Source organism: Sceloporus occidentalis, unplaced genomic scaffold, assembly GCF_023333645.1.
Source record: "Sceloporus occidentalis isolate IW3139 unplaced genomic scaffold, rSceOcc1.0.p SCAF_45, whole genome shotgun sequence".
Classification (NCBI taxonomy): Eukaryota; Metazoa; Chordata; class Lepidosauria; order Squamata; family Phrynosomatidae; genus Sceloporus; species Sceloporus occidentalis.
Genome location: NW_028317025.1, coordinates 48,911 through 75,836, shown reverse-complemented (window position 1 = coordinate 75,836; position 26,926 = coordinate 48,911). Strand labels below are relative to the sequence as shown.

At 41.0% G+C, this 26,926-nt stretch overlaps 1 pseudogene across 1 annotated transcript in view; it reads right to left on the bottom strand.

Moving 5' to 3' along the window:
* LOC149289398 (tropomyosin alpha-1 chain-like) overlaps positions 1 to 10,579 on the bottom strand; it is a 36,528-nt pseudogene extending 25,949 nt beyond the window's left edge. The window contains exons 1-2 of the transcript XR_016277342.1: positions 10,466 to 10,579; positions 5,921 to 6,046 (exon numbers count right to left, since the gene is read on the bottom strand). The product of XR_016277342.1 is annotated as a tropomyosin alpha-1 chain-like (transcript). The remainder of the gene's footprint in view (positions 1 to 5,920; positions 6,047 to 10,465) is intronic.
* Between the last annotated feature and the right edge of the window lie 16,347 nt (positions 10,580 to 26,926).

Genomic DNA, 26,926 nt, shown 5'->3' with positions numbered 1-26,926 from the left:
TAGTTGTACTATACTTCCATGGGCAACAGGCATCAGTACAACCACACCCTTTGTTTCCTTGGAGTTGCTCAAAGTTGAACGACCAATAGACATTCAATTTAGGGTAACATGCTTAAATATAAGATAAGGTGACACATTCCAACAAGCAATGGGGAGGAGGCAGCAAAAGCTACAAAAAATGAAAGATGCATAAATAAAACAAGGATGCTAGCAGTGACTAAAATATAAAAACATCTTTGGAACCGTTTGAGAAAGTGAGCTTTCTACAGAGGTTGGATTCTACGGGTGTTAATACCAAGAAGCTCCTCCTTCTGAACATTCCATTCCTCTGACATTACTGTCTTCTTACCTCATACATGGGGTGGTTTTTGGTTTAGGGCCAATTGAGAGTCTCAGAAGATACTGTATTTTGTAAACACATAGAGCTCATATAAAACATACCAAGGGTTTAAGAGAGAACGATAAAGTGCGAAAAGCTCAATATACTCCATATAAACAGCACCTAAGCGCAGTTTATAACACAGAGTGCTCTAGTAATAAGGCTGGTTCATTAAAGCAGAGTTGTTGCTGTTTTGGCTTTTATCATCCGTGCATTTATTTACTGCAACTGCTATATAGCTTGTGCTTTTTGTTTGTCAATCAGTGCAATTGTTTTGGAGATATTGAGTTGAAAAGTTCATCTCATGGAAGCTGAGGTCAGTGAGGCAGCCTGTGGCAATCAATTTCCAGTCCTAAAGTTCTACTAGCTCTCCTTGCCTTACAAAGGCTAGCTGAACCAAACAAGAAACCTAAAAATTGGGAAAAGATAGGCTAATGAGCAACAATCATGCAGATCCTTACGACAGTGTTACATCCTTGACACCCACTCTAAAGATAAAGACACATCAAAGTTATCTGTAAGTACTTTCCAAAATGAAAAAAGCACTTACTTAACTTAGAGGCTGCCGCCATGCTGCAGCAACTGCCCTTTGACAATTGTTGCCAACAATGGGAACACATGGCACCCATAAACACTGGGCCGAAGAGACCCCTGCCCTCAACTTTCGCTGATAAAATGAGGCGAGTATATCAAGTGCAGTGATGTACGATTAGCCAAACACGTCTTTTGCACTGCAGATAGTGGGGGAAGAGGAAAATGCATATGTAAACGTAGACCCCATGAAAATGTAAAGGGACCACACAGCTATCATATGTATTAAAGTGCTGGATATATGATGGCTGTAATGTAACTCTAATGATCATCCAAGTGATAATTTATTTTATTTTCCATCTGTTTCTGGGTTCATGAATTTATATCAACATTGTTTATAATCCCTTAATCTATGGCCCCTATCTAATTTCTTAAATGTGCCATGTGGGCCAGTGCTACTGAAATCATATTTTCTTATTCCAAATAGGCATTTACTTATAAATGTGTTACCTATGCCCTCTTTTCATTCCTGTGGCTTTTGCATGAAAGAGAAATGTTGTTGTTACCACTGATAAATGTCACTTTTGGATTCTATTTCATAGGCTTTGCTGTGGAAATACATAGTTTATAGAACATTTTTGTGGAGCAGCATTGTTGTTAAAACTTTACTGCGTAACACCACCTTTTTATAAAACTTTATATTGCGACTGCATTGGGAATTGAGCCTTATTTAACTGTGCAAGTCGTTGGAAAAAAAGATAATTTTTACAGAACTTTACTACTGTGCAGCTCTGAGTTCCGTAGGGTGAAGGGATTCATGTCTCAAAAAAGTATGAATCACAATTTTAAACTTTTTAATCCAGAAATGGAGAATACTGTCTGAGCTGTATATGACTTGGAAGTTTTACAATAATACTAGCAGCCCTTTTTTCAGTCTGACAATGCTGTTTCATTGTATCAAACTCATCAGCTTTGTGTTTCCTATTACACTACTGCCATTTTTAACAAAATCACTAAAAATTGTACAGCTGGCCTGATTGACGCTGTCAATCCAAGTCTTGGATTTATTCTGTTGATGAGATTACTGAATGGTATAAAACAATTCTAGGTGTCCGTACATTTTGTTTCCTTTGTGATAAGTTCAACTCTGCTCCACAGAACTGACCGGTGGCCTTATAATTCTCAACATAAACCAGTGCATCCCTATATGGTAAAGCAACGTATGAGCTCTTTTTTCCCCAAATCTTGTATTTTACAGTTGTGATGGTATTTACAGATTAAAATAAAAATATGCATCACAAAACAACCTTAGGAGGTTATACTATAGGGAATGGTATCTTAAATTCTTCTTTGCATGTGAATATTACTTCTGTTTCTCCAAAACAAAACAAAAAAGCATAACATATGGGTAGTCTCAATAAAGTTATTTTTTATTTTATGTGAAGCAAGGGATAGTCGCTCTCTATTAGTTCTGTTGTGTGAACACAGGTAATTAATGTGCCACAAGTTGTAAGTCCAGGTCCCCTGTCTTCTTCTGGGGCCGCACTGCTCTCATATATGTTTAAAAGCTGTGTCAGGTCCCCATTAAGAGATTTAATATTAGTATAGGTTTCACAGCATTCAGGTGTTCAGGCGCCCTGTGCGGACTACTCCTCTGACACCCCCCCCCCACCCCACAAAAAAGAAAGCAAAAAAATCTTGTAACAAACAATGTTTAATTAGAGATTATTTATGTGCAAGTGCAAACAAGTACAATTATATATAACTGGAAACACAGGTAACAATAATGTACATTAAATATAGTCCATTTTCCCCTTATATGAGGTGTGTTCCACATGATCAGCAGAAATGCCCGCTGACGTCGGTGGGACTGCCTGCGAGGTCAGAGGAACTGCCCACTAAGGTCAGCGTGTTGTCCTGGTCACATCCTGCAAGTGGGGGCTCCGGGTACCAATGACCTCTTTCAGGTTCCGTATGCCCATGGGCCTCAGGTACGCTTCCACACAACGGGAAGCATTGGAGGTTGGCGGCAGTGTCCCTCGACTGTGAGGTAGGCCGCACCCCTGGTCCGGATTTCGAGGGGCAGCACATTCGTCTACAGCAAGTGGGTTGTAAAATTCTGAAAAATCTGACCTGATTGTCAGCCCTTAGCCAAAGACAGTAGCAATGTTGGTGTATTGTGCTAGTGTATCCCAAATGGTTACTTATGTGGTAGTTTCCAAGAGTTCATAGTTGAACTAATAACATGTGGTTGAACAAAGCACAGCCTGCTCAAATACGAAGGTTTAGTGAGGAACAATATACCCCTAAACAGTGTAAAGATTATAATGGTAAATTAACTCTTAGATGTTAATAACTGTGGTGAGAAACCTGGCACACTGTGGATGCCATGTATTGAAAACATCAAGAAAATATTGGCACATAGGGTAACGTTTGCCTTTAACTGCCAGTACCACATGCAAACGTTTGAATGCAAAGACCCTGATGTTCATACCTGGGAACTCTCCAGGTTTTGCCCAGAGACTCCAGGAGAAGCGCTGCTTCTCTGGGTCGACACCTGAATCCTCCAGGTTGTGGGAGTGGGGTCCTGACATGCCCCATTCTCCGCACATTCTCCCTTAAATGGGAATGTTTACAGCAACGTCAGTTGGACCGCCCACCGACGTCGGCGGGCAGACCTTGCCATGTCCCGCAACGGTAGGCCCCCGAGCCCACAAGTTCCCAGGTATGCTGATGTTGTAGAAATTACTGGAGGTAAAAGAAACATGATTTAAGGAAAGGGAAGTAAGTTGAGGTTACCTCATATTTAAATAATAAACAACTGGTTAAGGGTCTCAATAAATATTATTAATTCAGTGTTTGGTGTGGAAACATAAGTGGCAATGAAGTTTCTCTTAATTTAGTATTTTGTATTAAATTGTATTTATAAGTAATTGTATTCTATTGCCCCAATATAAGTTAGATTTCTCATAGTTCTGTTAATTTATTTCGTACAAGAACTTTCCAGTTGGTGCCCTCTAGTGGATACACAACAAACTTACAATTTAAATACAGCAGCAATCAGAGTTAATACAAACAGAACAAACTATTGTCTGCTGGAGTTCAATCTCAGCTATCAGATATTGGGGTCATCATTGCTAATCAGTTTAAATTGTTTTCGTTGAAACACATGTACTCTTTATATTTTATTTCATTGAGGCCTACAGTTCAACAACTGTGCTGTTGATCACACTGGAATTTTCTTAAATTTATTTTTTTTTACATTTCTGAAAACAAAACTTAGTAAACGATCATGACAAAATTGTGTTATATACAATATGTTGATCCATTAAGTGGTGATGTACACTAAAACACCTTCAAATTAAAATTTTAATGATGGAAATAAGGTAAAACAAAGACCTCAGCACATCTGAATTTTCTTGGTGTGGCTTTGTCAGAGCATAATTATCTGCACCAAGAAATTGAAGGTAAACAATGTTTTTACAACAGTATTAATAAGGCAAGGTGTGTATGCAGAGGGACCAAATCAACAGTGTTTCACGTACAGGTACCGTGGTGCCTTGTGGTAAGTGAAATGGAAGAAAAGAGACCAAACTGCTCAGTAATACAACTTGCGGACTGCGGAGCAGCACTTTTTCTGTGCCGGACAGCAGCATATGAAAATGATATGTGTCCTGGGAAACATAGCCAATGTGATCGCCTTAAATGTAATATATCCACAGCTGTTTTTCAGAGTTTAGAGAGTTTATTTGCTTAATTCTGGAATCAGAAAGCCTGAACTTACAAATAAATAACTGTTTTTCTATGTGTGTGCCACTAAACCAAATACTGAAACCCTTGGCAAAAAACAGAACTTTCTTTGTACTAAATTTCATAACAACGGACAACTGATATACAGCACAATTATCAGGGTTGTCATTTATATCAGATGTACGCTAGCCGAAACATCTATACATAGAAAGCTGTAGGACCAAAGTGGAAGAAACATTTCTTCAAAATTCAAGCTGTCCACGACATTTTTCAGTGTCCTCTACTTCTGTGATAGCCCAGTGACTGTGATCAGATTACATATCAATATATAGGCACAGCTTTAGCTAAAACCTAATACAAATACTTCTCTACTCATATTTTCTGTAATGTGCACAAATATATCCTCGCCACAATTCTTGCATCATCATGAGGACCATGACGCACTTTTGAAGCTTATGAACATACTTGGGAACTTCTCGGCTCCGGCTACCCGGGGCCTTCCCTTGCGGGAAGCGGCCAGGGCTGATGGCAGCGGGAAACACCCCGCTCCCACAACCTGGAGGATTCGGGTCTTGACCCGGATAACCGGAAGAGCAGTGCTCACCCGGCAATCTCCAGGTCAAACCCGGAGAGTTTCCAGGTATGCTTATAAAAAATACGCAAAATTGTCAAAAAAAGCTCTATTCTATTTGTCAATCACATCTCCAGTCATGAGCACCTTACGCACTCTGGGTAGAAAATCAATTTTGACCTTAATATTGAACCTACAAATAATATCTCAATGCCAGTTTTAAGTTGTACTTTACCCTTTTGACTGTGTTCTTAACTAAGTAACTTCAAACAACAGAATGTCTATTACTTAAACTACTGAGTGGATCATTTCATAACTCATGGTTGATACTACAAGATATGTTATTATGGTGTTACTCTTTTTTTCCATTACAATCAAAGCATTCAAAATGCTGTTCTTGGTATCATTGTAATAGTGCAGTACCTTAGTGGCTTATGGAGTTTTGATTCATTTCCTCTGATGTTTTTCATCCACAATAATATGTCTGATTCCATGCAAGATGGTGTGCCTGTCACCCTTTCCTATATTGTATACTAAGTGGTCCAGGTTATAGCTTTCTGCTGTACAGGCATGACCTTCGAGGAGTAAAAAGACCCAGAAATGGTGGTCATCACATTCCCTCCACCAGTGTCATTTGTAAACAGGCCTCATTATAGACATTATTATATTACTATACTATAGAGACTTACATCAGTTGCCTTCTTGTCTGCTTGCTCAAGTTTTTCCTGAGCATCCTTTAGAGCTTCGGAATATTTATCAAGTTCATCTTCTGTCCCTTTTAGCTTCTTCTGTAGTGCCACCAATTCATCCTCCACCTAACAAGACAAAATAAGCACTTGGTACAATGGAATGGTACATAAAAACATTATGGCTAAGATTACAAATATGTGTCTCTTCAAAATGTGTGTCACATATATGGGTACATAATGAAATAATACTAATAAATACAGTGACAAACTCACATGTATAGCTTAATGGATGCAGATATTTAATTGCCACCTTGATATTTTTCTTGATTATCATAAAAATAATTTAATTTACGTTCTTGCTACATGCATATTTTTCTTTTTTTGTTATTCTCTCATTGAACTTTGCTTTATATGGTTTGATATCCTTTTTAACTCATGACATAACTGAAAAAATAAGACAGTACAAGGTACAAAAAAGGGTTGTGCCATTGTATCCATGAAAAAGAATAGCATACAGCTGAACTAAGTTGAACTAGATGTTATCTAGTTTATTGCCTAACATAATTTGTATCACTGTAAATTGTCCCTTTGCAGTCTAGGGGAAAATTGGTATTCTATTACTGCTGGTAAACATATCTTAACATATCTTAAGTAGTAGAATCTGGTCCAATGTAACTGAAGGAGAGACCCAAATTATTATTTTATCTAGGTCTAATATTCTTCATGTAGTTTACTGCCAATATACAGCAATATCTGTTTGCATATCGACTTACAGAATAATTGTTTCAACTGTATTGTACATGAATTTGGTACTTAAGCTAACTCTATGCTCCAATTCTTCTCAAGGGCAAAATTAGCCATTATCATTCTTATGAAGACATTTTCTATTCCCAAAGTCTAACAATGCTTATCATTCTAGTTTAGGCTAAGGCTAAAAATGCAGTTGTCTTTCTATAAAGGACAACTGGTGAATTACATTACTGCTATGAAAACCCCAATTAATCCTAACCATACTAAAATCAGAGATGATGTCACATTTTAATGACTCTAAATCTCATTCTGAGTTGAGATGTAATACCATTTAGCTCCTATTCCAAGACCAGCTAATTCCCTCCATTGTCTGGTTCGTTGGTTATTGTAAAATTAGCCAGATGATTTAACATGTTTGAGATTCTGGTGGAAAGATGATCAGGGACTTCAGACAGCTGTGGTTAGTATGAATGAGCTGGATGCTTGCATTAGTGAATAAAGGCATGTGCGAGTGGGCTTGTTAGAATGCAGAAACTGAATTTCAAGGTATCAAAGAGCAGTTCAACCTAGGAGGGGGAACAACCAGGTTATTAATATTATTTTATAAAAACAATGGGACAAAAATCCCACCGCCAAAAAATGAGTAGAATCTTACATTCAATCAAGAATTCTACTTTTCAGTATTTAATATAAAAATCAAGTGGATGAACTCTCACCCAAAAAAGTTTAGGGATAACTAAATTATGCAAATGTTTAAAAGTGGATGTAAAGGTTATTCTGTTACTAAGATCCATTTCATAGATACATTAAGTATAATAAACTGTAATATATGAGGTTAAGAATATGACAGCTCTTAACATGTAAACCGCAAAAGACTTCTCTGGTGTAAAGGAAATACTATGCACCTTTAACATGACAGTTTAACCTCAAAGAATGCTAATTCTTAACACTACAACACATTTTGTAACAGTATGTGTTAACAAATACCGCCTCCATACACAGAATACACATGTCAACACATGCCTAAACATAAACCCCATGGGTGATTGTTTGATTAATGTGTTGACATGTGTAATATTATAATTACAGCTGTTATAATCACTGCTGTGGTACATGTTTACTGTGGATATAGAGTGCTGGGAGTTAGCACTGTGCACCATCCACAGCACCAAATCGGCCCTGAAAGGTCTTCCATTTACTGATTTGAGCCTACTCATCTTTTTTATTCTAACTTTAAATATGTACTACGGTAATTTATATAAAGAGAAGTGAATTCATAGAACTAATTTGCAACAGAAGTGGTAAAGGCCATTGCTAAATGTAAAACAAATATTAAAATAGGGCAGTGCTGTTGGTGTCAGTTGGTTAGTGTGCCATTAGTTGATAGAACAGAATGTAATGTATACATTTCACGGCACACTAATGTTTTGAGTAACTTAACAAGGCTCAATGATATGTGCATACAATCAATAAACAAAACCTGTTTTATTAAGAAATTCCTGTACTTGGTCAGATCACATAGCAGAGATTTAAACACTTGGCTAGAACTCAACTTTCATCTCCAAGACAGACTTTTTACCAAATAAGGAAGAGAATGTTCTGTTTCAGTATCAGATATCTATAAACCACAAAAAGTGGCATGAAAAATTCAGATATTAACTCTTCAGCTTCCATACCATGGATGAAAGAAGGAAAAAAAAATCAGTTTTTTTGGAGGGGGGGGGCTGGAAAGGATATTTTGCATATTTCTCAAGATCTATCCACCTAATGTATCGGTTTATCTTAGTCAGTCAATGCTAGTCTTGTCATACCCCTTGAATATATGTATAGTAAGGAGCACTGCGTAAATTGTTGGCACTATATAAACAAAATATAATAATTGAGTAAAATGTTTTCGTTAATGCTTGTATAAGATAAATAAATATGACTAAGTCAAGCAAACGCTTTAGTGTGGGGCAGTCCCTAAAGTTAATGGGGTCTCGGGCTAGTCTCTGATTTTATGACCTCGCAAGTTCCCCATTCTACCTCTTCTATCATCTAATAACCTCTCCTTCTTTTTTAACATCCAATTTTTTCCTTTCTCCATCTCAAATCTCCTTAGTTTGCTACCACCTTAGTTGGTACAAGGGCATTCGTTAATTATGCCTGTTTCCTCCTGCTATCAGCAAGGTTTGTTCATGCACTTACACATGGACGGTGAGACCTTGCATCCATATGCTGCCAGTGTCTTTCAACAATTCACCCCAGCGGTGCCCTGTCAATAACATCAGCGTAGAAACTGTGGGTGCCAGCATTAGAGATGGAAAGGTACTTCAAAGCAAACATACTGTTTCTCATATACATGGCAAACCCCATGGAACTGTATAGTTAGAGCCATTGTACTATTATCTAACTTAGACAACATGGAGCACATCATACCACCAGTATATGGTAAAACATGTTGACATATGTTTGAGGAGCACAACTCTTTTAATAATGCAGTAAATACATCTCAAAGATGCAGCACTAGAGTACCTTCTAAAATTATTGGCTGCAATTAAAAATTAAAAACCACTCTGGTGCGACATTTTCAAAGTGGTCTAACAACCATTGCAGCCAACAGAATAACCCAATTAGAGGCAGAATCACACTTGTGAATTTCCATGATAGTTTTCACATTTTACCCGCACACATAACTAAGTCTCCAGTTTGTAATGTGAGTTGAAACCACAGGTGTACAGAAATTCTGGAACCCAGAACTAACATTTTTCTAAATACTTCTGCTTAAGAGGTTCAGTTTGAGTATTTACTGATCCCTGTACGAACACCCAACAAGTCCAGAAATATCCAGAAAAAAATTACATAGACAATTGTGGATACACATAATAGCCTTACAGCTATGTGTTAAGTGAAATAATGTAAAATAATGCAGTCTGCAAAGCACTAAAAGCACTCAAAATGAATATATTAAAGAAGACTTTTGAGTTTATTCTGCTAACATACATGGCATTAATCTGAATCTTTCTTTATGTAAGGCCACAGAGAAATTATTACATACTAGTGTTCATTAAGACATATAAAGTTTCTTGAAGCTTTGAAGGCTTGGAAAGAAATCAGAAATCTAAAAACCATTTAAATAAAAATAATTATAAGCTTTATATGCATTCAAGCATTAAACTATTTTGAAAAAAAATATTTGACACATTTTATAAGTATTTATATATATTTTAGCATTGTCTTTTTATATGTGTACATTTTTTAAAGAAGATCCTGATGTATGTTGCTTTTGCTGTGTGCAAAATACAATGTGTGCAGATCCTAATGTTCAGAAGAACAGATCAGTACTTGGAATGATTAGAGTAAACTTTAGTAATGCACTAATAAAAGGAGGTAAAATATTTAGTATTATATTTTTACATTGTTTTTTGGCTCTCTAAATGCTGAAAGCATCCTTCTTCTATCCCACCAAGTTATGGGATAGCTTGTTGCTGAAGGGGATATATTTGTAAAAGCTGCCTCCCAGCAGTGCTGGTATAAGATAAAACTATAAAATAACTGTATTGCTAGAGCATCTGATAGAACCATTACTCCCATAATACTCAGCAAGCCAAAGGCTCACTAAATTCATTAAAGAAATATACTGAAATAGCATCTTAAAATGTAGTCCTACAAAAGCTTAAAAGTTATGTTGGTAACCTGAGCGACCTATACTATATTAAAATAATAGGATGTAGGTTTTATGACTGCTAGTAAAAGCACAGGCGTCTGGTCCAGCCTGCTCTTGAAGCTACTGAGAGGCTGTTGACTGGCAGATACCTGTTTGCACTTGTCCTCTGCTGCTTTTTTATCTGCTTCAGCTTGCTCTGCTCTGTCTATGGCATTTTCCTTATCCAGTTTCAGCATCTGCATCTTCTTCTTAATTGCTTCCATCTTGACCTTGGGTTAGCAGACTTGTTGCAGCAAGACAGACGTGGAGGCAGAGAAGCTGAACTGTGCTGAGCTCGACTGAAGGTGGATAAACTACAGGCAGTTTTAAACTCACAAAGAATATCATTGGATGCCTTAGTCCCCTGAGACACTGCAATACTTTTCTCTTACATCCTTTCCAAGGAGAGTCTTGGACAGATTTCAACTTCGCAATCCACATCCCGTAACCAATCACCTTATTTGGACTTGATTTTGCTGTAAAGGAGAAAAGAAAAGATTTGGTTTCCATTTTTAACCTTCTGACAGCAGCAACAGTGCCGACAAATGAACACATGCCATAGATAAGGTTTATTAGCATATCTGGGTATATTTGTACAGTGTAATCTGCTGGCCTTTAAAATGATTGCGATACCTCATTGCCAAAGCATATGAACAAAAGCTAATTGTGGCAACACAGCCCTGGCAGTCAACGGTGGCTGCCTTAGTTCTAAATACATTGGACAGTTTGTCACTGGAATATCTTTAAAACATGAAAGCAGTTTCACTGGGAAGAAGAATATCAAAAACTTTTATTTTTTTTTCGTAATTTACCTAGTTTTGTTTTCATCTAAATCATTTTAATATTTATAACTTGGTCTTGGTGAACAGATGGACCTAGTCGAAAAACATCAAAAGCTGTTCATTCAGAACCTTTTGAGTGATGGATTATGATAGAGAGTTGAACAATTGGTAACTCGGGTAAGACCTGTAGTTTCGCTGGTTCACACACTGGCCTCTATCACAATTTTATTTCCGTAAGGCATTTGAAACTGGTGCTCGTGGAAGACTGATAATAAATTGCGTTGTTTGGGTTTGGATCTTAAAATAGTTAAATGATTAAAGCAATGGTCAAGTGTCAGGAGATGCCTGTAGTTAATGGTGTACATTCAGAGGAAGTTCTTGTTACTAGTGTAGTACCTCAGTGATAAATAATGTGACTTTTTTATATTTTTGAGGTAATATTACAAAAGGTCTCAAAGTCAAGGTATGTCTTTTTACAGATGCTACAAATGTCTGCAACCGATAAACAAGTGTTTTGAGTACATTAGAAGAATGTGGCAGATATAGTTTAACGTTGATAAATGTACAATAATGTACCCACAGGACTTGGGAATAATTATTTCAGAGGACTTTTCAATTCAAAAAAGCATTACTAGTATGCAGAGTGATTGGTTGTATAGCTAGGGGCATTGGTAGCAGAAAGAGAGATGTGGTCCTAACACTTTACAGTCCTCCAGTCAGACCTCACATAGAGTATTATGTACAGTTCTGGAGACCTGGTTTCCAAAAGGATAAAATTCAGAGTAGGTCTACTAAAATGGCAAATGATTTGCAGGATACAAAATTATCGAGAGCTCTCAGTATGTGTAGCTTGGCGTAGAGGACTGCATTGGGAGGCGGGTCCTGCAGGCGCGGGCGGTCTTGCTGGTGCTGCGGGAGGTCAGACACTGTACTTGCGGGTCCCGGTAATCCTGCGCAGTCCTGCAAGGCTGCCTTCTCGCTGCTCCCTTACAGTATCTCCTCTCTTGCTCTGCCCAGGAACAAAACAGAGTCACGTGATGTGGCGTCACTTCCCATGACTCCGACTTGTTCCTGGGCGGAGCAAGAGAGGAGACACTGTGAGGGAGCAGCGAGAAGGCAGCCTTGCGGGACTGCGCGGGAACTCTGCAGTTCAGGTAAGGAGGTGGGCGTGATTGGCCACAAATGTGGTAGGAGCGGGCGGGAGTGGAACACCCACATTGTGGGAGTGGGCGGGAGCGGGCAAAAAAATCAGCGGGAGCAGGATTAAAAAAGCCGTCCCGCAGGGCTCTAGCTTGGAGTAAAGAAGAGAGAAACATTTACATACATACATACAAAGTATGTGAGATAAATTTATTTCAAAGGAGGAGAAATGTCAGAAGAAGATGTCAAAGCAGAGTTTCAGAGGCCTAGAAGGAGTATAAGGATTTTGTTGCATTACTGAGATGGTGGCAGATAAGCAAAACAAACTCCCAGCAGACATGACAGTCTTATACAATGAGGGAATTAAAACATACATGGGATAGTCATAAAGCTGCATTGCATCAAGGCAAAACCAAGGGCTGATTACGGTCTAAGTCTAAGTCAAGGTACAGTATGTTAAAGTTCATTGTGCTTATGGGACATTTAGTCAAATGTCTGTCTCAAAGAATCTCATTGCCTGTCTCTGCTCTACATTTATAAATGCAGTTGCAGACAGTGTGAAAATCATGTCAAAAGATACAAAAGGAATCATAACAAAAATCATCTCCCATACAGTATTAGATATCTCTAAAATAAACTACTAGAAAGAGGCGTACAATAGAAAAATGGTGTAATGTAGAAGAAAGCCAAACGCATGTCAGACTGTCTGGCTCTACCTTCCAGTTCCAAAATAACAAAGAATAACTTGCATAGCACAAATATCTGTGTCCATTTATTACACGAGCACTATGAAAAACAAAGGTGGAGTGATAATACTTATATGTATGTACCATGTCTGGTAGTTCTTTCTGTTTTATGCCGGGACACCAGCGATTAACCCCTTCAGCACAGAACCAGCGTACAGAGAGAAGGGGCTGCCTTACCACTGTGGCTAGCCTAAGCTGAGCTACACAGTGTGGCTATTGTCCTGAAAAGGATCATAGCAGAGGACACAGCTCTTCAGGAATCTCGGTGGCACTGTAGTATATGGAAGTATAGCAATACATCGCTCTACCGCTTTTGGAAACATAGAGGTATTTAAACAGTACAAGGGGTTGAATTACATCCAATAGACGGTACAAGGAGTTAAATTACATCCAATAGACAGTACAAGGGTTTGGTTTACATCCAATAGACGCACACGGTTCTTCATCCTGCCCTCCTTCGCACACGGCTCAGTATTTCCACTCAGCCCGCTTCAGCCCAGTAGGGGGTCTATTGTAGCCTGTGTGGGGAGAGGATGGTAAATACGGGAGGCTCCAGGAAATACTGGTCATAGAGGTCTCTTATGATTGAGATGATGTGGCACTCCTTACCAGGGCCCATAGTCTGTAGGGAGGAGGCTGGCAGAAGCCCATGGCACGGAGGCTTCCGTGACAGTAACGTACGCCATGCCCAAGTGGGCTTATCTGTTCTTTGACGTACCTGGTACATCATCCAAAAAATGTGGGGGCACTTCTGCTGCCATCTGCTCAGGTGGGCAGACCAGCACAGTCACCCCAAGCCCCCCTGAGCCTTTGATCACTCCCACAGAAGCGATTCTGCAGGCTCAACACGCAACTGCCGTTAAACCGGCGATCACGTTTTCAGCTGCCACAGGCAGCTTCAGGGAAGGCCCAGGCAGACCAGGAACAGCAAAAAAGAGCCCTGGAGTGATCTGATGGCATCATGGCAGCCCCTGGATGACCCTGCCCTAGAAAAAGTATTAATAAAAAAATACATAATTTTTGCCAGTACTTGTCAGTAACAAGTCACTGATTGTTGATTGGTCACTTACAAGTGAAAAAAAGTTTAAAAAATGCACATTTCAGTGCTGTAATAAGCAGCTGCATGGGACAGGCCAATATAGGTTAAAGTTAAATATGGGACCTCTAATGAGACCTGGATCTAACAAACTGATCTGTCAAAATTCCATGTTTGAAAACTGAAATGCGCATGTTCCAATTTTGAATCCGCAGTGCCGAAGAGACTTACCCTACCCATGTATATGGGGTATTCCTGTACTCAAGGGGTGTTTCTGAATACAAATCACAAGTTGTTTCGGTAATTTCATGTACCCAGCAAAAACATTTACTGAAATACTGTGTTTGGATAGAATGGGTTTGTTAAAAATGAAAAAAATCTAAATTTTACTGCAATGTTTAGGACAGACTGGCCCGAAAATGGTTATATCAAAAGTGTTAAAATGCCCCTAGTAAAGTACTTTGGGATGTCAACTTTCAAAAAATATATACTAATTTATTTAGCAGTTTTTCTTTTTCTGGCCGCTATTGGGGGACAACTCCCAGTATAACACATTTTTAAAAAATCTTGTTTAGAAACAGCGATGTGCGTCATTTATATTTAACCCTGTAACTACCAAAATAAATTAAAATACCAGGTATATGTAGTGTTTCCAAAAAAACAGGACAAATACTAATTATACTTTTTTTTTCCCAACCATTTGCACTTGTTATATATAATAGGTGAAACTTAAAATATTTCCTTTTTTTTTTTAAAATCCTTACTTGTGCTGAAAAAAAGAATATATAATGTGTGGGGTGCACTAAATAGTTAGTGGGCAATCAGAGTTGATTAAAGTCATAGTAAAGACACAAAAAAACTGATCTTGTCATTTAGTGCAAACAGTCATGAAGGGGTTAATCTATTAATATAGTTTATTTTATTGACCAAATAAAGGCCCACACATATAAGTAAATAGTAAAAGAAGAATAGGAAGATTATGCTTATGCAGCTAAGACAGGCTATGAAGATGACATCAGGCACTAAAAACTGATATAAGTATGTCCCATCAAAAGAAGAGCTATATGATGCATCAGTGGCTATGTAAAATATTTGCATGCTTGTATAATTAACTCTTTATCTAAGAAAGCACTAAACACAACAAAAAGTCTCGCTAAACAACATGATACATTAGGAGTCAACCTGTCTGATGGATAATGTTCACAAATGTGTAATTTTTTTTAGTTAAAGATTTTGCAGATTACTAACCTTAAATGCAGATGCAGAGGGGCTGCTGCCCTGGAAACAGCTGTCTCATAAACTGCATTGTCACAATTTGGATGAGTTGGTGAGAGGTTTGCTTATTTAAAAAATCAACTCATTTTCATGTTTATAGTATAGAATAATAGGTTGAAAAAAAGACTTCATACCATTAAGTTCAACGTTTCACACATACCTACTTCTAAAGTTCTAAATCATATGCTAGATGCAAGTGCAAAATAGGCAAGATTTTTGAAATGGGAATACTTTTGCAGTTTTCAAATTTGCATATGATATCCTATAATATATGGAGGTAATGCATTTTGTACATTTCACTACATTGTCAAATAACTAGTTAATCCCCACTATTTTAACTCCTTATCTCCTATACTTAGATGTTTTAATGTTTGACTTTTGGTTATGTGCACAACTTGTACTTTCCTCGTCTAATCATTAAGTTAAGCCTCTTTATATCTGTTACAGTAATTCAGTATGTCACTTAAATACTATTTAGACCTAAAGTAAGAGCCAAGTGTCAGTGCGTGTTTCATCAGGTTTCAGCCACCGGATTTATCTTTAAAAGTCATGAACCTTGTCGCAAGCTTATGTGCCCACATAATATGGACAGACTGGAAAAGTAACACAATACACACCACTAGTAGAACTCCCACAGGTGTAGCAGGTGCTGGGCACCAGAGCCCAGTGACCTTAAAACCCTGTTTAGAGGCGCTAAGAGATGCCATGTTTAAATATTTCATTGTCAAGTGCAGGGGGTAGGGCCTCACATGTGTCTGTAATGTATAGAAACTACAAGATTAGTATTGCGAAAGGGGTCGAAACTGTTAGCAAATCATTTCTATGAATATCTTTGCTTGATTTTGGGAAGAAAAGTTTAAAAGAGGCAATTATATTGGCATATTAAATATAACATGTTAAATGAAAACAAACAAGCCAAAAAAACATTAGGTTCTTCTTGATTTCTTATAGAACCAACGTAATGCTCTAAAGTCTAAACTAGAGTAGAGAATTGCCAGATTTTACTAGTTTATGACGTAAAGTCATGATTTATAAAGACACGGAGGCGAGCATTATGCTTATCTATTTTCTTTATTTCCCTCAGCAGCAAAGAAAGAGAAAAATATTATCAAACGAAAAATATGCACATACACAAGTACACCAATCACAAGTATACATATATACCCAATGAGGGACCTCCAAGGATACCCCTCCTCTTCCTATATAAGCGTCTGTATCCTGAACACCTTCCTCTTTTCTTTGAACGGAACCGAAGAGCAGTAAATATTCGAACAATAAACTGGAAACTCATTCACGGCCAGAGACGGAACAATACCAATAATAATAATACAAAACAATAATACAAAATAACCAACATAATAAATAATACAATGCAGTACACAAACCACAAAATAAATGGGTGGGAATACAAACCTAGTCCTAAAAGAAGAGGAAAATAGTAAATCAGGGTGGGAATAATGCTCGCCTCCGTGTCTTTATAAATCATGACTTTACGTCATAAACTAGTAAAATCTGGCAATTTATAAAGACACGGAGGCTCCCATTATGCTAGTTTAAAGCTGGTCGATGACGGTAGCAGAAAAATGAGTCAAAGGCTTAAAATAAAAATCCCTGAACGTAGACTCCCTGGACCAATCCGCCGCCTTGAGGAGATCTTCCAACCGACATCCCAAAAAAGCAACTTTAGATGCCATGGCCCCCCTAGTAGAATGAGGGCCAAAAATGGAAGTATCGACACCCGCAGCGTCCAACAACCATTTGACCCACCGGGCCAAAGTAGTAGTCGACACAGGTAAGTGGGGTCTACGAAAAGACAAAAAGAGTTCAGGACGCGAGCCGTCTCTAAAAGTAGCAGTCTGTGCCTCATACGCCTTAAGACGTTCCACAGGGCACAATCGAGGCTGAAGAGGAAAAAAAAAGGGATAAAAAACAGAAGCAAGAGAAGTTTTGGTTTGTCTCGAAATGTCGAATGTCGAATGTCGCGGAATGTCCACGAGCATCTCCAACAACGAAGGGAACCATGGCTGAGTGGTCCACAAAGGAGCAATGAGGACCAGAAGGGTGCTGCACCGGCGAAGATGGAGTAAAGTTTGCGCCAGAAGGCAAAAGGGAGGGAACGCTTAACTCCCGCGGCACGACCAGTCCTGGAGAAACGCATCCGATGCCAAAGATCCGAAATCCGTTGGAAAACCGATTGGAGCAGGCGCCATTTAGTTGGCGTGAGTTCCAATCGGCGACGCAATTGCTCGGTCCGGGAATATGCTCGGCTTGAACAGATATACTGTGAGCCAGGCAGAAATGCCAAAACTCCATCGCCAGACTCGACAGCGCCTGAGATCGTGTCCCGCCCAGATGGTTGATATACCTGACCGCTGAGACGTTGTCCAGCCGAAGAAGCACGGAGCAGTTTAAGGAATCTCTCAAAAAACTCCGAATGGGGAATGAACCTGCCAGAAGTTCCAGACAATTGATATGGAGCCGTTTTTCCCTCAACGACCACTTGCCTCCTGTGGAAGAATGACCGCATCTCGCTCCCCAACCTTCTAGGCTGGCATCGGACTCTATGACTATGTCGGGAGCTGTGCCGAATATCGCCCTCCTGTTCCAGGCATCCATGTGGGTCAGCCACCAAGAGAGCTCCTCCGTCGCCTCGCAATCGATCGGAACGATCGCGTCGTAAGAAAGGCCTTGTAGTAACGAGCGGTTCTTCAGTCGCTGTAGTGCACGATAGTGCAGAAGACCGGGAAAAATGGCCTGGATCGACGCCGATAGAGTCCCTATAATCCGCGCCAGGCTGCGGATGGAAATAGTTGGTCGTCTCAAAATCCTCCTGATTTCTTTCTTGATCGCCTTCACCTTGGAAACCGGAAGACGCATGGACCCGTGGACTGAGTCGATCAGGAATCCTAGGAACTCCATAGATTGAGAGGGAGTGAGATCTGACTTCTTCCAATTGACTAGGAAACCCAGGTTCTGCAGAAGGGATATGGTCCATGACAGATGAAGCTGCAGAGTACGCACGTCTTGAGACATAATGAGCAAATCGTCTAAATAGATGATTAGACGCATGCCGTTTGCTCGCAACCTGACCACCACCGGCTTCAGAAGCTTGGTGAAGCACCAGGGTGCCGACGAGAGACCGAATGGCAGGCTTGTGAACTTCCACCTTTGTGACTCCCAGCTGAAGTGAAGGAAATCCTGATGCTCTGCAGCTATGGGGACCGTCAAATATGCATCCTGGAGATCGAGTTTGACCATCCAATCCCCCACCTGCAACAGGTCTCTTAGACAATGAATGCCCTCCATTTTGAAATGTTGGTAGGATATGAAGGCATTTAATGGGCGAAGGTTGATCACTGGACGAACACCGCCGCCCTTTTTGGCCACCAAAAACAAATTGCTTCAGAAACCCAGCGAGGCGTCAAGAATAAGGCATATGGCCCCTTTTGTAAACAGAGCCTGAACTTCCTTGGAGACCAGAGGCCTGTCCGTCTCCGAGAACCGAATCATCCCGGGTAGCAGGTCAATAGCCTATTTTACTTTAGGAAGACATCAGTGTCTTTCTTTGAAAACCACAGCGATTTTCACTACAGATATTGGTGTGATTGTAGAGGGTGCATCTCCAAGCCCCAAGCATCCCAGTGGTATCTTGTATCCTTGCATGCTTGATACATGCTGCAATATACCCTTTAGTAAATGAACCCCAATTAAGAGATTGAATTCAAGCACTAGTATAATTAAACTATTTGTGAGTGTTTCAATTGTAAATTCTCCTAGGGCTTCATTCATCACAGGCAATATGCATGCTTGTGGAATTTGCAGGTATCATTGTTTTAAGATACTCTAATTGATTAGTGAACAAGCTACATTTTAGGGTGCTATGTTTGTTACAGGAGTCCTAATGTCTTTTTCTAAAAGCTGTGGCAGCTGATAGAGTAAGACAAGGGGTATGCTGGGGGGATTAGTGAGTATCCCTGCATTACCACAGGTGGATCCTCCTCTGCTTTGTTGGGTCATGGAGTATTATGCAGCTCAAACTGAAATCTGTGACACTGGAGCAAAGGTATGAGAAGGTGCATACAAGTAGCATCAAGTTAAATCAAGCAGACGTCGTCCACTGCTAAGGTCCGCAGATGATCCCTGATGTTCCTTCAGTTGTTGCACATTCCATTAACATTAGAACATCTAAATGTTTACCTCTGAACAATTATGTCATGAATAAGTCAGGGACAGCATAAAGGAATCATGGGGCTGTCAAAATTCAACAGCAACCACAGACACCACCCCGGTAAAAATAAACATGCATCCCTTGTTTTGCAACATTTTGCTGATTATAAGACAACCCCCCAAACTATGAATATTAATTTAGAAAAAAAAGCCTGAATATAAGACTACCATATAAGAAAATATTTTATTAGTAAATATTAATTCAAATGTAAACTATTTTTCATATTTAATAAAAACTATGAGAAAAATGAATTTTTTTATTATTTCCTTTTATTTGCCAACCTGCCCCCCCCAGTTATGCACATCTGCCCCACGGCTTGCTACTCTGCCCCCCAGATATGCCTTTTACCCCCCTATATTCCACTCTGCCTCCCTGATATGCCACTCTGCCCCCCTTGATATGCCTTATACCCCTCCCGACTTACCAATACATCCCTAGACTTGTCCCCCGTGCTCCAGACTCCTTGGTGTCAAGTGGGGGCAGCCGGTACACGTCTGTGTGATGTGCGCAGACAACCTCCACCGCTACCTTGTGGCTGAGTTGCTGCTGTTCCTAAATGCTTTCACCTTCCAACAATACCACTTGCTGTTGACTGTAAAATATTTAGCAGGGATGAAATTTCACAAACTGACTTATTGCAAAGGTGGCATCATATCACAGTACCATGCTTGAATTTACTGAGGTCTTGTGAACGACCCATTTTTTTATGTTTGTAAATACAGACTGCATGGCTAGGTGCTTGATTTTTTCACCTGTGGCAATGGATCTACTTGAAACACCTGTATTGTTTGTTTGTTAAGAAGTGTAAATCTAACTTTTCCTAATGCAGTCTATGGGAGTAGGGCTGCAACCAGGCCCGGACTGGCCATCGGGCACACCGGGCATTTGCCCGGTGGGCCGGGCCGCGGCAGGGCCGGATTGATTTAGGGGCTGATGGAGCTGCAGCTCCAAGCCCCTACCTTAAAATAGGCCCAGTCAGGACCGGACTGACTGGGCCTCTACGGCCGTCTATAACGCAGGGCAAAAGGGGCACCTGCCCCTTAACCCTGCAGCAGCTGCGACCGGGCCCGCCACTCTAGGGGGCTCGTGCAACCCCCACGAGTAATTCCGCGGGGGCCCGCTACTTACTGGCTAGCCGAGGATGCCGGGGACGCAGGAATCCAAAAGAATCACGTGACGTACGTCACATCTGCTTCCTCCTGTGCAGAAGAACAGGTTGGTCTGCGAGCGCCGAGCGGCACGTACTCTTTAAATCTTCAGTTGTTCAGGTAAGGGGAGGCTGCATGAAGGAGTGTTTGAGATTGAGTGAGTGAATTAATGAGTATCTGTGAAGGAGTGAGTGAATGAATGTTTGTGAATGAGTATATGTAAATGAGTGTCTGAATGAGGGAATTAATGAGTATCAATGTATGAATATCTGAATGAGTGAATGGATTATCTGTGAATTAGTGAGTAAATATTTGTGAATTAATATGTGTGTGTGTGTGATAGCATGGATGTGTAAGGGGGCAAAGATATCACAGGCAGGCTGTTTTGGTGGCAAAGATGCCACAGGCAGGCTGTTTTGGTGGCAAAGATGCCCGCCTGTGGCATCTTTGCCACCAAAACAGCCTTGTTTTGGTGGCAAAGATGCCACAGGCGGGCTGTTTTGGGGCCAAAGATGCCGCAGGCGGGCTGTTTTTGGGCCAAAGATGCCACATACGGGCTGTTATGGGGCCAAAGATGCCACAGGCGGGCTGTTATGGGGCCAAAGATGCCACAGGCGGGCTGTTTTGGGGCCAAAGACGCCACAGGCGGGCTGTTTTGGGGCCAAAGATGCCACAGGCGGGCTGTTTTTGGGCCAAAGATGCCACAGGCGGGCTGTTATGGGGCCAAAGATGCCACAGGCGGGCTGTTTTGGGGCCAAAGATGCCACAGGCGGGCTGTTTTGGGGCCAAAGATGGCAAGTCCTATTCTTCCAATCTGGGTCCTAGGCAGGTCTGGGTGCCAGGTCTGATTTGATACTAAGGGGGGTGGCTGGCATAAATACACAATGTAGGGCTGGCTGACGGGGCAATACGCAAGGGTGTGGGGGCATTAATTCACAAGCGAGTGCTGGCTGGGGCATCAGTGCATCACATAAATCAATACTAAAGTGGGGCTGCTCTCTTGAGTGCATAAATACACGTGGGGGCTGGCAGCATCAATACACAAGAGAGCCAGCTGCGGCCATCACCTAAATCAAAGGGAAAGCGTCCGTGGAAACCCTCCGGATGCGGGTGTCAGTGTGGCAGAGCCTGTCCTGGTGTTTGTGTTTAGGTGTTGGTGTGGCAGAGCCTGTCCTTGTGTGTGTGTGTGTGTGTGTGTGTGTGACTGACTGGGTGGCAGAGCCTGTCCTGATGTGTATTTAGTCATCTGTTTTCTGGCTCTTTACTTTCTGTAGGATTAAATTTAACTATTTAATTTTTACTTATCCAGAGATAAAACGCCCTCCTGAATTTGTCACTTCAGAGGTCACTTCTAGGCCCAGCAAAAGTAAAGGTATTGTGTTATTTACTCTTATTTCAACCTGCGTATCTTATTAAAAAGGATTTGTGGCACTAGATTGTGGCTTCAGGGGTCCCGTGTATGATGACTTTTTTTAGTCACATTGCTCAGCCTAGAGGATTGGCTGAGCGCCGCAATTCAGTTGGCGTGGTCTGAGTTTCTTAGTTTGTGACTGGCTGCGAGAGAGGATCCAGGTCCCCTGCAGTGCTGCGGGGAATTTGGATTTTAGTGCGCAACTTCCACTACTTCCCTTCCATCTGCCCCAACAGGGATTAATATATCAACAGAAGAAAAACAGGGCAAATAAGCACCACTGGGTAAGCTTAGCCTGGAGTATTATCTTTATTTTTTTGCTTATTTGCCCCATGTTTCTTCTGTTGATATATTAACCCCTGGTGGGCAGATAGAATTTTTTCGGGATCTATTAATTATGTGCATTCTTTAATTTTTTTTGATTTTTTTTTGATTGCTGTAATATTTGATTTATTGCTTGTATTGTCCATATATTTATATATATTGATATTGTATTATGTATTATCATCTATTTTTTTTTGTCTATTTATTAAAGCATATATTTTCATACCTATTTTAGCGCTGTCAGTTTTTCTTATATCTGGGGGGCATAAGACATATCTGGGGGTATAAGGCATATCGGGGGTAAAATGCATATCACAGGACAGAGTGTCATATAGGAGGTATAAGGGATATCAGGGGGCACAGTTGCATCTCTGGCATATAGGAGGGTATAAGGCATTCCTGGGGCAGTGTGGCAAGCTGGGGGCAGATGTGCATAACTGGGGGGCTGGTTGGCAAATAAAAAAAAATATAAACAAGAGGCATTTTTCTCATAGTTTTTACATTAACTAATATTTACTAGTAAAACTTTTTTTAGATCCCACGCACTTACGGTGCAGCCGGAAGGAGGTGTGGCTAGCAGCGGGCGTTGTCTGCGTCCATCGCGCAGACCTTCCCCGGCTGTCAGAGATCAGAGTTCCCCGCGCCGGTGCCAGTGCGGGGAACTCTGATCTCTGACAGCCGGGGAAGGTCTGAGCGATGGACGCAGACAACGCCCGCTGCTAGCCACACCTCCTTCCGGCTGCAGCGTAAGTGCGTGGGATCTACACGCTGCCCTGGCTACATGATAGGGAAGTCAGAAGCACTGGTAAGTTGGGGGGGGGGCGGGGGAGTGTTAAATGGGGGCATAAGGCATTTCTGGAGGCAGAGTGCTCTGTGAAATGCCTTTTAACCCCCTTAATGCCACTCTGCCTCCAGAAATGCCTTTTTAACCCTCTATATGCCACTCTGCCTCCTGAATGCCTTAAACCTCCCTATATGCCACTCTTCCCCATAATATGCCTTTTAACCCTCTAAATGCCAGAGTGGCATATAGGGGTATAAGGAATTTCTGGAGGCAGAGTGGCACATAGGGGGTCAAAAGGTATATCATGGGGCACAGTGGCATATAGGGGGTTAAAAGGCATATCATGGGGCACAGTGGCATATAGGGGGTAAAAGGCATTTCTGGGGCAGATGTGCATAACTGGGGGGCAGGTTGGAAACTAGAAGGAAATAAAACCAAAATATTTTTCTCAATCATAGCTTTTATTAAAAAAAAATAGTTTAGATGAATTAACATTTACTGGTAAAACTTTTTTCCTATAGGGTCGTATTATATTCAGGCCTTTTCTTTTTTTCCTAAATTAATATTCAGATTTGGGGGGTCGTCTTATAATCAGGGTCGTCTTATAATTGAGCAAATACGGTATATATTTATGTAATGCTAATTGATTATAGTGACAAAAGCATGCTGAAATATAACTAATAGACAACAAGAAATGGTATATTATATTTGTCAGAATTTGGTTTAACAATAAATAAATAAATAAATAAATAAATAAAAATGGGCTGCTCAGTCTTAAATGCCCGGGCCTATTTTTTGTCCCAGTCCGGGCCTGGCTGCAACTAATGATTATTTTCATAATCGATTAGTTTGCTGATTATTTTTTCGATTAATCGGATAATAAAAAGTACAATTTTCTGTTATTTAAAATAATTTAATGAACAAACTGGGTATTAAAAGCAAACAGCAGAAAAAAAAACCTGAGAAAAATGCATTTCTTGTTTTTATTTCCCAACCTGTCCCCCAGTTATGCACATCTGAGCCCCAGCTTGCCACTCTGCCCCCCAGATATGCCTTATACCCCCTATATGCTTTTTAACCCCCTGATATGTCTTATATCCCCCTACATGCCACTGTGCCCTCTGTTATGCCTTATACCCCCTGATATGCCTTATACCCCCATGATATGCCACTGTGCCCTCTGATATGCCACTCACCCCCCCCCCGACTTGCCCCCCGTACGCCAGACTCCCTTGTGTCTAGCTGCTGCCCGGCACTTTCGCTGCAGCTTCTATGACTGAGCACCGGAAGGTCATGTGACACGGATTCTCCATCATAGAAGCCCCAGTGGAAGTGGAGGGCAGTAGCGGAGGTTGTCTCCGTGCATCGCACAGACGTTCACTGGCTGCCAGAGAGGAGGATCCAGGTCCCCTGCAGCTCTGCGGGGGATCTGGATCTTTGTGTTATAATCTGACCTCTATTTGAGGTCTGATTATACGACGATTATTTGCTCTGAAAAACCCTCATGTTATTTCCGATAAAATCTATTCAACTAATCGATAATAAAAATCGTTGATGATTTTCATTATCGATTATTATTAATGTTATTAATTAGTTGTTGCAGCCCTATATGGGAGGATTGCTATTTGTCCAGCTCATTTTTGTGAAACATATTGAAAACTGAGTACACCATGCACAAACACTAGATTTCTCATAGAATTTTCTCCTGTGCATCAATTTGTTCTATTTTGTTTTGTTGATGAAGTTTCTAAATATACTTGGCTACTGATGGGCTGAAGAATATGTATATCTGCTATGGATACACTTATTTTATAATTGCAGCACCTTTACACACAAAGGAATAGTAGGATTAACAAAAGAAAAGGGAGTAACATTGTAAATAAAAGTATGCAAATATGCGTGACCTATACTCATTATGAGAAAGTAATGAATGGAGCAGATGTACAAGGTTGTAATTTTGAGATGGGAGTCTCTAGTTCAAACTAGCTGTTCCTAGTAATATTGAAAGACCAGACTGAACTTTAAACTATGCAATGGCCGCTAGTTATGAGGACTAAAGTATAAGGGAGAAAGATTACTAAGTGGGTGCATGATGCTAATATCTTGTTCAGCGGGAGAAGATAAGTAACATACTATAATGTTCCTCTAAGAATCTAAATGCAGCGCTGTGCATAATACATTACCCTTTTGACAAACTTCTCAATCCTATCTGTCTCCAACCTTCAACCCTCTAGAACTTTAACAAACAATTTGCTAATCAATTTTATCAGCCCAACCTCCCACAAATGATTGCCATCTTGTCCCATATGAAGGTACATACAAATATTTATAATTGGAAATTGTCTGAAAATTCCAGGTTCAATTCTGCATGTAGACTCCTGGCCCAAGTTTTTCAAACTCACCTCCCAGTGTTGTGTATGTGGTACCTATCCAATGAATGTTAAACTTGTTATAATTATGATATATTAATATCTTCAACATTCCTAACTGTGCTCAACATGTGATCTCTTGTTATAACAAAAGACAGACAAGCTGTTTGAGTACAATGATGGCACAGAAAAGCTGTTTGGGGCAAAATGGCACAGATAAGCTGTTTGGGGACATTGACAAGCTTGGGGCAAGGGTGGCACAAACAGGCCTTTATTGAATAAACAATAACGTAGCAAAAACCTAATGCAAAATTGTAGTCCTATAAACAACCTGGGGTCAGGAACCAGAAAGAGTAGTCAGACGAGCCAGAGCCAGGAATACAAAAGTTAGTGGCGTCAGGGTACAGTAGCCAGGAATCAGGAGCCGGAAGTGTCACACAAAGCCAGGTCATACACAGGAAAATCAGAAACACAGAAACGCACTTGGTAGCCAGAGCAAGACACAAGGGCAATGGAATCCTGCAGGCTTACAGAGGCCAGAGCAAGGTGGAGTTACAAAGTATTGCCCACAGCACACAGTGAAAAGGCATTGAGCTCTACTAGAGAAATCTCAAGTGTGGCTGTGAAACCATGACACTGTTTGGGGGTTAGGATGGCACTGTGTCACGGGGTCAGGTAGCGGGGGAGGATCCAACTATGCAGATATATGGACGTAGCGTAGTCCAGTAAACAGTCCGGTCAAAAGGGCAACGGCAAACAGCGAGGTCAAAACGTATCCGAGGTCGAGGAAGGCAGATAAGAGGCAAAACGGTATAACAGGTCCGAGGTCGAGGCAGGCAGATCAGAATCGTAGTCAAAAGAACAGGCAAGGGTCGGTACACAAGGCAAGATAATATCACAAGGAACAGCACACCCCAAAAAGCAATAAACTTTGAACGGGTACAGAAGAGAAAACAAATGGCCTTTAAATAGGGAATGCCTACTCACAATGAGGCTGCGGCGTGCCGTGCGCGGCGTGCGTGTCGTGCGCCGCGTGACGTCATCGCGGCAGGCATCTGATCCGCGATCCCGATGGGGAGAGGTGGTGACACGCCTGCACGTCCCTGGCGTGCAGGCGCAAGCCCGAGCGACGACGTGGAGGCAGGACCACCCTGCCGGCGTCCGGTCGCGGCGGCGGTGAAGCCGGGATCCCCTGGTGTGCGCGCCGTGGCGGCGTGTGTGACGCGCAGCCAACATCGGGTCGCGGCGGGGGCTGCAGAAATTGGAAAGGCGCCTCCTGGCGGAGATGGAGAGCACAGCAACGGAGCACGGAGGCGTATTGCAGACAC